Consider the following 15,576-nt stretch of genomic DNA (forward strand, 5'->3'; position numbering starts at 1 on the left):
TTCTGCAAATTAGAGTACAGGTGAGGCCAGAGTGAGAAAAGAACCCATCAGTCTACGATTCATGACATGTAAAGGGTGAGACTCATGTATGGAGAAAGAGGAGGGGCCGCCTAGCAAAATTCAACCAGTACCTCCCTCCCCAAACTCAGAGCCAGAGGGGCTGGGAGCCAGGATAAACAGAATCTGGAAGCCAGTGTATCAGGTACAGACACAGAGGCTGCTTGAAGCGTTCAATCACACTTATACTTGGAATGAGTTCCTGGACTAAGTAAAGAAGGGCAGCCGTGAAGCTGGCTTAAAACTGAGGAAGTGGGTGTGAGTTGGGAAATGCTGCCCTGGAGCCTTTGCCCTAGAGCCCTCGCTAAGGGTAAGCTAGAATGACAATCAGGTACTGAGACTTTTGAGGCACCATGGTGAAGTTCTTCCCCCGTATCTGTTCCCTTCCTCACCTGCTAGTCACATGGACCTTCCGTATGGTATGAAGTAATACTATGGTAAATTAAATCACAATTTCCCTATCACGGTAACTACAGAGATATCAATCCGAAGACACACTGAATAAGAAATTTGCAACCTTTCCTAAGGGACTATACGATGGTAACAAGTCCTCAAATCTAAATGACTTGACACCAACAAAAGGGTTTACTTCTTGCTCACTTAAAGCCTGATGCAAGCTGGGTGACTCATCAAGGCTCCATCCTCCGAGCAGTAACACAAAGACCCAGGCTGCTTCTGTGTTGTGGCTTCACCATTCTCAACGTGTCCTGTACGGCCACCACCTCATCAAAGAGAGAGACTCGCGTGTACGCGTCAAAAACGGCAAACGTCTTTTATACTCCCAGCCCATTGCTCAGAACTAACCAAATGTCCCCAGCATAACTGCAATGCAAGGGCGTCTGAGAAATGTAGGTAAGCAATGAAACATATGGGTGTTACTCTGCCACAGGGACATAAAAGAAGACTTGGATAAAATGAAAGGCATACCATGCTTCTGTATCAGGAGAGATAATATTGTAGTGATGTTAATTCTCTCCAGTATAATATAGGGCTGTAACATAATCCTGACACAGTACTCAATAAAATAACCCCAGAGTTCTTCAGGAAGAATAAATGAGCAAGAATAGCCAAGAAAAGTTAGAAAGTAAAGTAGAATAAGGCAGGGCTCTCCACCAAGGTGATAAATGTATTGTGAAGCTCCAGTTGTTAAAATAATTTGGTGGTACTTGCCCAAGAATAGATAACAAGATCATTGGAACAAAATGACAAGTCTAAGAACAGACCAAAGGGTATATACACATTTAGCATATTTAGATAAGAGCAGCATGCTAAATAAGTATGGAAAATAATATTTAGCTGAAGCATTTAGCATAGGGGCCACCGAATCAACACTTGGGAGGAATGTTAAGTCTGTACCTCACACTGAACTCCAAAATCTATTTCAGACGGATTGAAAGGTTTAAATGAGTTAATAGAGGGAAATAAAGGCTTGGGAAGGACCGTCTCAGCATGACTTAGGTCAAAGGATCCATAAAGATGCATGTGTTTTTCTTTTAACCTAAAAGTTTTTTTTTTTTTTTTGGACGTACATTTTTTTTTAATTAATTAATTAATTAATTTATTTATTTATTTTTGGCTGTGCTGGGTCTTCGGTTCGTGCGAGGGCTTTCTCTAGTTGCGGCAAGTGGGGGCCACTCTTCATCGCGGTGCGGGGACCGCTCTTCATCGCGGTGCGCGGGCCTTTCACTATCGCGGCCCCTCCTGCTGCGGGGCACAGGCTCCAGACGCGCAGGCTCAGCAGCTGTGGCTCACGGGCCCAGCCGCTCCGCGGCATGTGGGATCTTCCCAGACCAGGGCTCGAACCCGTGTCTCCTGCATTAGCAGGCAGATTCTCAACCACTGCGCCACCAGGGAAGCCCTAACCTAAAAGTTTTAAACTTCTCTGTCCCAAACAACAGATCAAGTTAAAAGGCAATCAAAAATGAGGAAATCAACTGCATCACATATGACAGACAAGGGAGTACCACTATTAACATGTGAACAGCTCTAGAGATAAATGATAAATGCACAAAATTATATGAATGAAAAGACATGGGGTTTTTTTGATAAACATAAAAATTTCAATATCATTAGGGTCAAAGTACAAATTCAGAAAAACTGGTATAGTCTTCTACCTACTGAATTGGCAAAGATTAAAAAAAGTGATAATTGGTGCTGTTAGGGTGCAGGGTGACGGGGAGTATACGTTTATATCCAGTCGGCCCTCCATATCCACGGGTTCCACATCCGTGGATCCAACCAACTTCCAATTGAAAATATATTTTTTTAAATTCCAGAAAGTTCCTAAAAGCAAAACTTGAATTTGCTACACACCAGCAACTATTTACATAGCATTTACCTTGTATTAGAAGTAATCTAGAGATGATTTAAAGTATATGGTAAGATGTGCATAGGTAAATGGGAGGTTCTGGAATCAGGCCGCTGCGGATACTGACAACTGCACTCTCTCTGGAGGGCAGTTTGTTAAAAGTCTCCAAAAGTTTCTATCTGGGCATTCTACTTCTAGGAATTTATTCTAAGGAAATAATGATACATTTGTAGAATTAATTATTTATTAAAATCGTCATCCAATCTCAGTTTTAGGAGCAAAAGTTTGAAAACAACCTAAATGTTCAGTAATAATTCTTGGTAAATATCCAGTATGTCTTGACTGAATAAATTGTTTTATGTCCACATGCACAGACATTGTAAATATTGTAAAGTTTGTTTATAGGCATTAAAATGTTCATAGGCTATATTTGAATGAACAAAGCAAACTACCTACAGTATGTTCCTATTTTAATTTCGCAGTTTATATATGCCTTGAAAAATTCTAGAAACATTCGTTCAAAATTAACAGCAGTCACCTCTGGTTGATAGAATTAAAGCAATTTAACATATTCTTTTTCATTCTCTGTATTTAAAAATATATGTATTCTACAATAAGTATGTCTCACTAAATTAAAAAATGGAGAAGGTGGAGGGAAAAAAAAAAAACTGTGAGACTCCCAGAGTGGCCACTGCCAGGATCTGACGTGTGGATCAAAAAAAGAGAATGACTGCTGAGCCTGCGCGTCTGGAGCCTGTGCCCCGCGACGGGAGGGGCCGCGATGGAGAGAGGCCCGCGCACCGCGATGAAGAGCGGTCCCCGCACCGCGATGAGGAGTGGCCCCCGCTTGCCGCAACTGGAGAAAGCCCTCGCACGAACCGAAGACCCAACACAGCCAAAAATAAATAAATAAATAAGAAAATCCTTAAAAAAAAAAAAAAAAAAAAAAGAGAATGACTGTTGTGCCCTCATGGCTGCCTGAAAACACATATTTCAGAGTTGGCTGCATACTTTCTGGTAGCTTTGTATTCCAAGGGCTGAGGTTTGCAAACAAGCTAAGCCAAGTACAGCGTGTACCCCATCAGGTGGTTTTGGAGCTCACCAGAGATGAGTAACGCTCGCTCATTTACCTTTGGAGGAATCCGTGCGGGACGCCGAGGTGTTGACAGAACCTGCGCTGAGAGCAATGTTTATTTATATCTCCTCATCATCATTCACGGCTAAATCGAGGGCTTTCTCCGAATTTGCTCGCAGTTTGCATTTGCAGTTCTCTCCACTGGTGATCCCTGGCTGGGTTTGGCTGGGCTTGAGCAAATGAAGAGGAACTGAGACGGTGAATGGGGCTGAGTGCTGTGATTCACGCGTGCTAGAGGCTCGGTTGCTTACACCATACGTGTTGGAGGTGCTAAGGTTTCCAGACTTCTGCTTTGCACCTTGAGGACTAATTCACATCTGCACTGCTCATGCTAGAAGATGTTTTAAACTGTGTGACTGTGTGTGTGTGTGTAGCCAGTTGGGGTGAGGGGAGCCCTCATAATGTCGCAGTTAGGGGTGAGCCGTTTGTATCCATTGACTGTCTTTATGGAACATGAACACTCCTATAAGCCTCTGTTTATTATGGAAAATCTCAAATATATAAAAAGCAGAGAGTTGACCCTCCCCAAATAGGGGTGCATATAATTGCATCAGCAATCATCAACGCATGGCCAATCTTATTTTCTTTATAATCCCACCACTGTCCTACCCCAACTATTAGACACTGCAAATGCCAGCAGCTATGGAGTTCAAGTTGGAAGTCTTAGAAAGTCTTCTATGTAATTTGTGAATTGTGGGGTGAGAGAGAATGGGGCAAAAGATTAGGGAGCCAGATAGACCTGACCTGAAGCAGGCTTGACCATTACAATTTGCTGCTTGGTTGATCTTAGGCCACTTAAACTTTCTGATCCTCATCTGTGAAATGGGAACATAGTACATAGCTTGTAGGACAACTGCATTAAACCCATGGTGCAGTTAAAGTACCAAGCACCATTCTCTGTATCTAGCAGGTCCTTAATTGTTATTTTATTACTATTTCTACTCCTCTATCTAGAGTAGAAAACCTAAAGTATAGAAAGAGAAAGTCCTTCACAATATCAAAATTTCCAAACAGGCTGATAAATAACCGTTGTCCACTTGCTGAGGTTACTACTTAGGAATGAGTACCTTTTGAGAGTAAAATCTGTAACTGGCCATTGTCATTAGTGTGAGCTGCTGCCTTCTCACTGTAAAGGATAAATACGTACCAATTTTGTCCAAAATTTCACCAACATGGGCATGAACAAATGTTTTTAAATTCCCCCATTAGCTGGCCCCTTGTTTGGGTTCAATGCTAGAGATGCAAACAAGGTCATTGGTGTGCTTTCATGAGTCGGTGGCGATTAGCTTTTCAGCCTAAGTAGGAAACGAAAACAGAGCAGGTCCGTTGTGATGGGAAGCTAGGGTGTTAGGGAAATGTGACGTCTGAGGAGCTACTTCTCAGGTGGTTGGACCTACAAAGTGAAACAAGTTGGGGTGAGTCAGGGGAGGCGGGGTGCTGGGAGGACAGGACCTGGAGTAGCTGGGAAAACGTGAGCGCATGAATCATCTGGATGGTGTGTGCGGAACAGGAAGAAAAGTCACTGAACTTGGAACTGGGGAGCACTGTGGACAGACGTCAATAGGCTCTCCAACCTGGTTCAGGTCTGTGTGAACTCAGCAAGGCCTTCCAGCTCAAATCAAGAGCAGTGAGTTTCGGAAAGTCAATTAATTTCTTAACTGCTCTTTCCAATTAATTTCTGACCTGAGACAAGTCACTCTGCCCTAATAAGGATTCTCCTTATCAGCTGGGCTTTGAGAAGTGGGTTTGTCTATCATGTCGGAAGGGTGTGTCTATTAGTAACTGTGCTTTTGCAGTGGACACAGAAGTGGGCAGCTCAGGTCCCACTTCAAGGGAGCTCACAGCCCCTGACTCCAGCACCTTCCAGATCCAACTCAGCTTTTGACCCAAGGCCACATTCTTTCTAGAAGGGCCCCAACCAATGACTGAGCATGAGATGAATCTAGGGCTTGGCCATCTCTGCCCAATGTGGGGCTCTTCCAGGGCTCCCCATTGGATTAGCCTAAACCTCATCAAATCCACATGATAATCTGAGGCTCTCCCTGGGAGAGCATCCTGCCCCCTCCAATAATCTGCCCTGAAGCCTAACTCAGTCCCCGAAGATCCACCTGACATATGTGGTATGGAAATAATTCAGAAATGACAAGGAACAACTATAACAGGATGATAGCAGACTTAAATCATAGATGCTCAAGTTGCAAAAGTTTATGCCGTACACAAAACAGCCATATTTTTAAAAAAGACTTGGCACTGTGATAGTATTCTTTCATCCTGGAACTAACATTTCAGAGTTTTGGTTACAAGCCTGTATTTCCCTTAGCCAGGAGTTTCGTGACCAGTTAGACAATAACCACATCCCTTCCCAGCCTTCCTTCTGTTCTTTTCTGTCGGGTCCATGATCTTTTAATTTTCCCTTTTTGAAGTGTGCTTTTCTTTTTTAAATTGAGGTATAATTGATTTACAGTGTTTCAGGTGTACAGCAAAGTGATTCAGTAAAGTATGGTTTTCTTTAAGATTTTCAGAAAAAAGTGTTTTGTGTTTTTTTTTTTTAAAGTGATGTCTTACGTATTATCAAGACAAGAAAAGTCTCTGTTAGTGGTGCTGGGAAAACTGGACAGCTACATGTAAAAGAATGAAATTAGAATACTCCCTAACACCATACACAAAAATAAACTCAAAATGGATTAGAGACCTAAATATAAGACTGGACAGGGCTTCCCTGGTGGCGCAGTGGTTGAGAATCTGCCTGCCAATGCAGGGGACACGGGTTCGAGCCCTGGTCTGGGAAGATCCCACATGCCGCGGAGCAATTAGGCCCGTGACCCACAATTGCTGAGCCTGCGCGTCTGGAGCCTGTGCTTCGCAACAAGAGAGGCCACGATAGTGAGAGGCCTGCGCACCGCGATGAAGAGTGGCCCCCACTTGCCGCAACTAGAGAAAGCCCTCGCACAGAAACGAAGACCAAACACAGCCATAAATAAATAAAAAAAAAAAAAAAAAAAAAAAAGACTGGACACTATAAAACTCTTAGAGGAAAACATAGGAAGAACACTCTTTGACATAAATCACAGCAAGATCTTTTTTGATCCACCTCCTAGAGTAATGGAAATAAAAACAAAAATAAACAAGTGGGACCTAATGAAACTTCAAAGCTTTTGCACAGCAAAGGAAACCATAAACAAGACGAAAAGACAACCCTCAGAATGGGAGAAAATATTTGCAAATGAATCAACGGACAAAGGATTAATCTCCAAAATATATAAACAGCTCATTCAGCTCAATATTAAAGAAACAAACACCCCAATCCAAAAATGGGCAGAAGACCTAAATAGACATTTCTCCAAAGAAGACATACAGAAGGCCACGAAGCACATGAAAAGATGTTCAACATCACTAATTATTAGAGAAATGCAAATCAAAACTACAATGAGGTATCACCTCACTCCTGTTAGAATGGGCATCATCAGAAAATCTATAAACAACAAATGCTGGAGAGGGTGTGGAGAAAAGGGAACCCTCTTGCACTGTTGGTGGGAATGTAAATTGATACAGCCACTATGGAGAACAGTATGGAGGATCCTTAAAAAACTAAAAATAGAATTACCATATGACCCAGCAATCCCACTACTGGGCATATACCCAGAGAAAACCATAATTCAAAAAGACACATGCACCCCAATGTTCACTGCGGCACTATTTACTATAGCCAGGTCATGGAAGCAACCTAAATGCCCATCAACAGACAAATGGATAAAGAAGATGTGGTACGTATATACAATGGAATATTACTCAGCCATAAAAAGGAACAAAATTGAGTCATTTGTTGAGACGTGGATGGATCTAGAGACTGTCATACAGAGTGAAGTAAGTCAGAAAGAGAAAAACAAATATCGTATATTAATGCATGTATGTGGAACCTAGAAAAATGGTACGGATGAGCCAGTTTGCAGGGCAGAAATTGAGACACAGATGTAGAGAATGGACATATGGACACCAAGGGGGGAAAACTGCGGTGGGGTGGGGATGGTGGTGTGCTGAATTGGGCGATTGGGATTGACCTGTATACACTGATGTGTATAAAATTGATGCCTAATAAGAACCTGCAGTATAAACAAACAAACAAAAAAAAAAAAAAAAAAAAGAAAAGTCTCTGTTGAAGTCATCTGGATCCACACATCTTATTCATTATCCAGTTCAACTACTGGTCAACATTTACTTACAGAGATCCAGTATTGGCTAGGAATTACATTTTGGTTGCTGATAATGGTGTCCCAAATAAGGTGGTGTAGACAAGAGAAAGTGTAAAGAAATCCAAAACGTGATGGCTTTCTATCAACCAGGCTGTGTTAAACTACAAATCCCAGAATGACCTTTCCTGTGTATCTCCAGGTGGAGTGGGTCACAGAGAGGTTCTCTGGGAGATTTGGAGATAGAAGGGCCATCGCAGCCATTGTGTAGCTCACACATGTTGTCATTACCTGCTGACTCACCTTATCACACACGAGGTGAGCCAGCACCTGGGCCCACAGCTGCTCCATCTTTTCCTGGATCCGCCTTCAGCTTCTCTGACACCTGCACCTGGGCCAGGTGTACCCATTTAGCTCAGTGACAAAGGTGCCCAGTTTCTAAAGGATATTCACACCACTAAGGTCAGAGGCAGTGAGATCTGACGCTGGTTCAGTCTGTCCCCAGGGACTCCGGGTTGTGCTTGTGGGTCCCACTTGTTCTCTTCCTCCTCATTTCCATCTTCCTCTCTCCACTGCCTGCAGCCTCCAGCATCAGCATCGGGTGCAAGGACAACAGCCTTACAGATTCTGCTTAACCTGCTCCTGCGATTGCCTGAGGTCCAGACTCTGTAACAGAACACACCCATCTAGGGATTCTGCTTCTCTGATGGAACCTTAGCTGATACGCAGAAGTGGACAGCCCAGTGTTGGAATGGAGGACGCACCTTGTCTTTCAGTTCAGCCATCCTTGCCACAAGCGCTTCCATCCTCAGGATCACAAGGTATAGCCACCATACTCTGGTCACTATTTCCTGTTCCTGGCAAAGAGGGGAAGAAGAGAAAGCCCAAAGGGGGTTTCCTGGAAGCTCCATGTGTAGCCCTAACCTTGGGAACGTGAAGTCCTGACATCTAAACTACTTCTGTGCCTTCAAGGAATATGTGACTGAATAGAGTAGAACATTGAGTGTAGCATGGATTCCATGTAAATTGCAGCTGAAATTCAGTGTCTAACAGTGATGCGGAGGATGACAAATAACTTATGCTGAGCTTCTGGTAAAGGGGAGGGTACGCTTATATGGGGAAAGTTTTCTGGAAGAGGTCACTTTACACCCTGATTTCAAGAAGGTAAAGGATGTGGCATAGTGGAAAGGATAGAGGGAATTATACAAATATGGTGGAGTGAGAGGTAGGAGAAGAAAGTAAAAATAAAACATTTCTGATTTGAAACAGATTATGCATTTGGTGTTAATGACTATGATTTGACTCAGGTACTTTAGATTTCAGGGTATATGTCTGAATCTGTGCACATATGAGACGTGCATTTTTGTGAAAGAGAAACTCAAATAATGTGTATTTTCCTTGTTTTTTCCTTGTAAACCAGAAAGTTTTCTTTGTATAGTAGAGGCTTTTAAGTACAGAAAACATAAGAAAAAAAATCCATATTAGAAAAAAATGTGTCTCAATTAGGAAACAAACTTGATGACACTTCTCAGGACTTTTCCGTGACTGTCCCCTTCAAATTATAACTAGGGTGAATTTGGTACAAATGCTGGAAAGCTGAAGAGAGTTTAGAAAAAGCCAAACAGGAAAATTTTTTCTCATTCATCACTTCCATCCATTGTTTTATAGAGAAGGTAGCTGGAGACCTTTATTTACCATGCCTGCCTTTATTTACTAGGCTGCTGCTTTTAAAATGGGTCAAATGTCCTATTTTGTTTTAATTTTGTCCTATTTTCATTTGAACTCAAACTAATTTGTTCCTTAAAAATGAGAAGACGAACACACTGAGCTTAGGTACCTTAAGGTATTTTAAGAATTGACAGAAAAATCAGTACTTAATACAGATTATTATTTTATCAAGAAATAATGAGGGCTTCCCTGGTGGCGCAGTGGTTGAGAATCTGCCTGCCAATGCAGGGGACACGGGTTCAAGCCCTGGTCTGGGAAGATCCCACATGCCATGGAGCAACTGGGCCCGTGAATCACAATTACTGAGCCTGCGCGTCTGGAGCCTGTGCTCCGCAGGAAGAGAGGCCGTGATAGTGAGAGGCCCACGCACCGCGATGAAGAGTGGCCCCCGCTTGCCACAACTGGAGAAAGCCCTCGCACAGAAACGAAGACCCAACACAGCCATAAATAAATAAAAATTAAAAAAAAAAAAAGAAATAATGAAATATTTGTACTATTAGAAAACTTTGTCCAGAATGTACGACTTCAGTATATATCCATTATTTAGTGTCAGGAAAGTTTGAATTTGCTTAAGAACTCCTTGAAGATTGCTGTTGAGAATTATGCCATGAAAAAAATAATAATCAAACCAAAAACCCCACCTTTTTCAAATGAACCACCTCATTTGCCAAGTTAAGAAATATAGAAATATGCACTTAGTGCTGATTTAAAGCATGATGTTACATGGCATTAGAAATCTCTGTCTCAGAAATAAGTAATGGTACACAACTGGTCAGAAAGTGTAGCAGGTATGATTCTCAGGCCACAGATACAGGGAAGCAAGAAATGTATCTTCTTTGGTGTACTTTATTCCATTTTTTTTCATAACCACTTATCTTCTAATCCAAACTTCTATTCTACAACGATGGAGGTAACTTAGCCAATTGTGGGTTCATGGCCCTTTTCACTGTGACTTAAAGGAAAAGTTTAACAAGTTTGAGAACTAACAGGATAAATTGAAAAAATTACTTGAAAAAATATATAAGAAATGTTGCTGACACAACTGGACATCCACATGCGAAAAAACGAATCTAGACACAGACTTTACACCTTTCAAAAAATTAACTCAGAATGGATCGTAGAACTAAATGTAAAATATACAGCTACACAACTCCTGGAAGATAACATAGGAGAAAATCTAGGTGACCTCGGGTTTGATGATAACTTCTTAGATACAACATCATTTAAAAGCTTCTGCTCTGCAAAAAAGACACTATGAAGAGAATAAAAAGACAAACCACAATCTAGGAGAAAATCTTTGCAAAACACAAATCAGATAAAGGACCAGTATCCAACATGTATAAAGAACTCTTAAAATTGAAAAATCAGAAAACCACCCATTAAAAATGGGTAAGAGATCTGAACAGATACCTTGCCAGAGACGATATATGGATAGCAAATAAGCATGAGAAAAGATGTTCAATTTCATATGTCACAGGGGAAATGTAAATTAAAACAATGAGATGCCACTACACACCTATTAGAATGGCCCCAAATCCAGAACACTGACGATACCAAGTGCTGGTGAGGATGAGGAGCGACAGGAACCCTTATTCTGTGCTACTGGGAATGCAAAATGATAGAGCCACTTTGGAAGACACTTCCAAAGTGGAACTGACGGTTTCTTACAAAACTAAATATATTCTTACCAGATGGTCCAGCGATTGTGCCCATTGGTATTTATACAAAAGAGTTGAAAATTCATGTCCACATAAAAACCTGTTCACAGGTGTTTACAGAAGCCTTATTCATAATTGCCCAAACTTGGAAGCAACCAGGATGTCCTTTAGTAGGTGAATTGTGGTCCATCCAGACAATGGAATGTTATTCAGTACTAAAAAGAAGTGAGCTATCACCCATGCAAGACATGGAGGAGCCTTAAATGTGTATTACTAAGTGAAGAAACCAGTCTGAAGAGGCGACATACTGTATGATCCCAACTATATGACATTCTCGAAAAGGTAAAACTATGGAGACAATAAAAAGATCAAAGTTGCCAAAGGTTTGGGGAGTACAAGGAAAGAATAATAAGTAGAGAACAGAGGGTTTTTAGGGAAATGAATCTATTATTCTGCAGGTTACCATAATGGTGAACTACATGTCATTATACATTATACATTTATCAAAATCTATGGAATGTGTACCACTGAGAGACGGCCCTAATATAAACTGTAGACTTCAGTTAATGATAATGTATTGATATTGGCTCTTTTTTTTTCTGGCTGCATTGGGTTTTCGTTGCTGTGCGCGTGCTTTCTCTAGTTGCGGCGAGCAGGGACTACTCTTCGTTGCGGTGCATGGGCTTCTCATTGCAGTGGCTTCTCTTGTTGTGGAGCACGGGCCCTGGAGTGCGAGGGCTTCAGTGGTTGTGGCACGCGGGCTTAGTTGCTCCGCGGCATGTGGGACCTTCCTGGACCAGGGATCGAACCTGTGTCCCCTGCATTGGCAGGTGGATTCTTAACCACTGTGCCACCAGGGAAGTCCCAATATTGGCTCGTTGATTGTCACAAATGACCACAGTAACTCAGGATGTTAATAATGGTAACTGGGGTAATTAGGAGAAGTGTGAGGAGCACCTATGAACTCTAGTTTCCTCTCAGTTTTTTCTGAAAACCTAAAGCTGCCCAGAAAAAGCCTATTAATTAAAAATATACCTAATATACCTATTAATTAAAAAATATACCTAAGAGTTATAGAAGAGAGATTCTGAAGAGAAAATCGAGAGATCTCATATACACACAAAAATATTTCCAACAGGAAAGAAGGAGCAGTAAAGAGGAGCAATAATGAAAAAATTATGCACGAATTTTTTATGGGAGAAAGATTTACATATTTAAATCAAAGGACAAAATTAATGTTAGGCGAATTTAATAAAAGTATGCATAGATTATCTGAATTAAAATTCTAATTTCAAGGAATTTGAATATAACAGGAAAAAATTAGGCACATTTTCCCCCCACAAACATAAACACCAAAATAAAAAGAAGCAATTAAAACATAATTCTGCTGGAGAAAATGTAGCTCAAGTGTTTTACATCAAGCCAGCATTTTGTATGTGCAAATGTGACAGAGACTTTCTTAGATATATTTGGGGATGCAGAAAATATGCCTCATATATGCCAGTCCTAAAAAAAAAATGACCAAAAATGTCCTGCTCACTAGAAATGAGCCATAGCAGAGAATTGAAGAATAAGAGACTAATGCATAAAAGAACGGTGATGCATAATGAAAGCATAAAAATGTCGACATTTAAGCGATCACTGTTACTAATTTCAAAAAGCAATGTAAATTTAAAAACAAACCTAATTCTTGAAAGAGACTACATCATATGTCATGAAGTATTTACAAGTACCAATCAGATTAGAGGACACAAACATTTTAATAAATTCCAAATTATAGGAATTATACAGGCACAAAATGCAGGAATAACACTTTAAAACGTGTTAACACTAGTATAAACACACACACACACAAAACTTCGTGGCCCTTTACAACTTTCCTAAATAACCCAGGGCAAGGAAGAAATCAAAAGAGCAATTTTAGACTATTTAGAAAATAATGGTTCCTGAACCAAGATGGCAGAGTAGAAGGATGTGCTCTCACTCCCTCTTGTGAGAACACCAGAATCATAACTAGCTGCTGAACAGTCATCAACAGGAAGACACTGGAACTCGCCAAAAAAGATACCCCACATCCAAAGACAAAGGAGAAGCCACAGTGAGACGGTAGGAGGGGTGCAATCACAATAAAATCAAATCCCATAACTGCTGGGTGGGTGACTCACAAACTGGAGAACACTTATACCACAGAAGTCCACCCACTGGAGTGAAGGTTCTGAGCCCCACGTCAGGCTTCCGAACCTGGGGGTCTGGCAATGGGAGGAGGAATTCCTAGAGAATCAGAATCTGAAGGCTAGTGGGATTTGATTGCAGGACTTCGACAGGACTGGGGGAAACAGAGACTACACTCTTGGAGGTCACACACAAAGTAGTGTGCGCATCGGGACCCAGGGGAAGGAGCAGTGACCCCAGGGAGACTGAACCAGACCTACCTGCTAGTGTTGGAGGGTCTCCTGCAGAGGTGGGGGGCAGCTATGGCTCACTGTGATGACAAGGACACTGGCAGCAGAAGTTCTGGGAAGTACTCCTTGGCGTGAGTGCTCTCAGAATCCGCCATTAGCCCCACCAAAGAGCCCAGGTAGGTTCCAGTGTTGGGTTGCTTCAGGCCAAACAACCAACAGAGAGGGAACCCAGCCCCACCCATCAGCAGTCAAGCGGATTAAAGTTTTACTGAGCTCTGCCCACCAGAGCAACACCCAGCTCTACCCACCACCAGTCCCTCCCATCAGGAAACTTGCACAAGCCTCTTAGATAACCTCATCCACCAGAGGGCAGACAGCAGATGCAAGAAGAACTACAATCCTGCAGCCTGTGGAACAAAAACCACATTCACAGAAAGATAGACAAGATGAAAAGGCAGAGGGCTATGTAGCAGATGAAGGAACAAGATAAAACCCCAGAAAAACAACTAAATGAAGTGGAGATAGGCAACCTTCCAGAAAAATAATTCAGAATAATGATGGTGAACATGTTCCAGGACTTTGGAAAAAGAATGGAGGCAAAGATCAAGAAGATGCAAGGAATGTTTAACAAAGACCTAAAAGAATTAAAGAACAAACAAACAGAGATGAACAATATAATAACTGAAATGAAAAATATACTAGAAGGAATCAATAGCAGAATAACTGAGGCAGGAGAACGGATAAGTGACCTGGAAGACAGAATGGTGGAATTCACTGCTGCAGAACAGAATATAGAAAAAAGAATGAAAAGAAATGAAGACAGCCTAAGAGACCTCTGGGACAACATTAAACGCAACAAAAATCGCATTATAGGGGTCCCAGAAGGAGAAGAGAGAGAGAAAGGACCCGAGAAAATATTTGAAGAGATTATAGTCGAAAACTTCCCTAACACGGGAAAGGAAATAGCCACCCAGTTCAGGAAGCACAGAGAGTCCCATACAGGATAAACCCAAGGAGAAACACGCCAAGACATGTAGTAATCAAATTGGCAAAAATTAAAGGCAAAGAAAAATTATTGAAAGCAGCAAGGGAAAAACAACCAATAGCATACAAGGGAACTCCCATAAGGTTAACAGCTGATTTCTCAGCAGAAACTCTACAAGCCAGAAGGGAGTGGCATGATATACTTAAAGTGATGAAAGGGAAGAACCTACAACCAAGATTACTCTACCCAGCAAGGATCTCATTCAGATTTGATGGAGAAATCAAAAGCTTTACAGACAAGCAAAAGCTAAGAGAATTCAGCACCACCAAACCAGCTCTACCACAAATGCTAAAGGAACTTCTCTAAGTGGGAAACACAAGAGAAGAAAAGGACCTACAAAAACAAACCCAAAACAATTAATAAAATGGCAATAGGAACATACATATTGATAATTACCTTAAACGTGAATGGATTAAATGCTCCAACCAAAAGAAACAGGCTCACTGAATCGATACAAAAACAACACCCATATATATGCTGTCTACAAGAGACCCACTTCAGACCTAGGGACACATTCAGACTGAAAGTGAGGGGATGGAAAAAGATATTCCATGCAAATGGAAATCAAAAGAAAGCTGGAGTAGCAATACTCATACCAGATAAAATAGACTTTAAAATAAAGAATGTTACAAGAGACAAGGAAGGACACTACATAATGATCAAGGGATCAATCCAAGAGGAAGATATAACAATTATAAATATATATGCACCCAACATAGGACCACCTCAATACATAAGGCAACTGCTAACAGCTATAAAAGAGGAAATCGACAGTAACACAATAATAGTGTGGGACTTTTACACCTCACTTACACCAATGGACAGATCATCCAAAGTGAAAATAAATAAGGAATCATAAGCTTTAAATGACACAATAGACCAGATAGATTTAATTGATATTTATAGGACATTCCATCCAAAAACAGCAGATTACACTTTCTTCTCAAGTGCACATGGAACATTCTCCAGGATAGATCACATCTTGGGTCACAAATCAAGCCTCAGTAAATTTAAGAAAATTGAAATCATATCAAGCATCTTTTCTGACCACAATGC

The 15,576-nt window shown here is 41.2% G+C and overlaps 1 long non-coding RNA gene across 2 annotated transcripts in view; it reads left to right on the plus strand.

The window, feature by feature from the left end:
- LOC114236863 (uncharacterized) overlaps nt 1-15,576 on the plus strand; it is a 49,575-nt gene that overhangs the window by 15,303 nt on the left and 18,696 nt on the right. For both annotated transcript variants that reach the window (XR_003622709.2, XR_003622710.2), the window contains exon 2: nt 8,270-8,508. This is a non-coding gene — a long non-coding RNA (uncharacterized LOC114236863). The remainder of the gene's footprint in view (nt 1-8,269; nt 8,509-15,576) is intronic.

Source organism: Balaenoptera acutorostrata, chromosome 20, assembly GCF_949987535.1.
Source record: "Balaenoptera acutorostrata chromosome 20, mBalAcu1.1, whole genome shotgun sequence".
NCBI classification, from domain to species: domain Eukaryota; kingdom Metazoa; phylum Chordata; class Mammalia; order Artiodactyla; family Balaenopteridae; genus Balaenoptera; species Balaenoptera acutorostrata.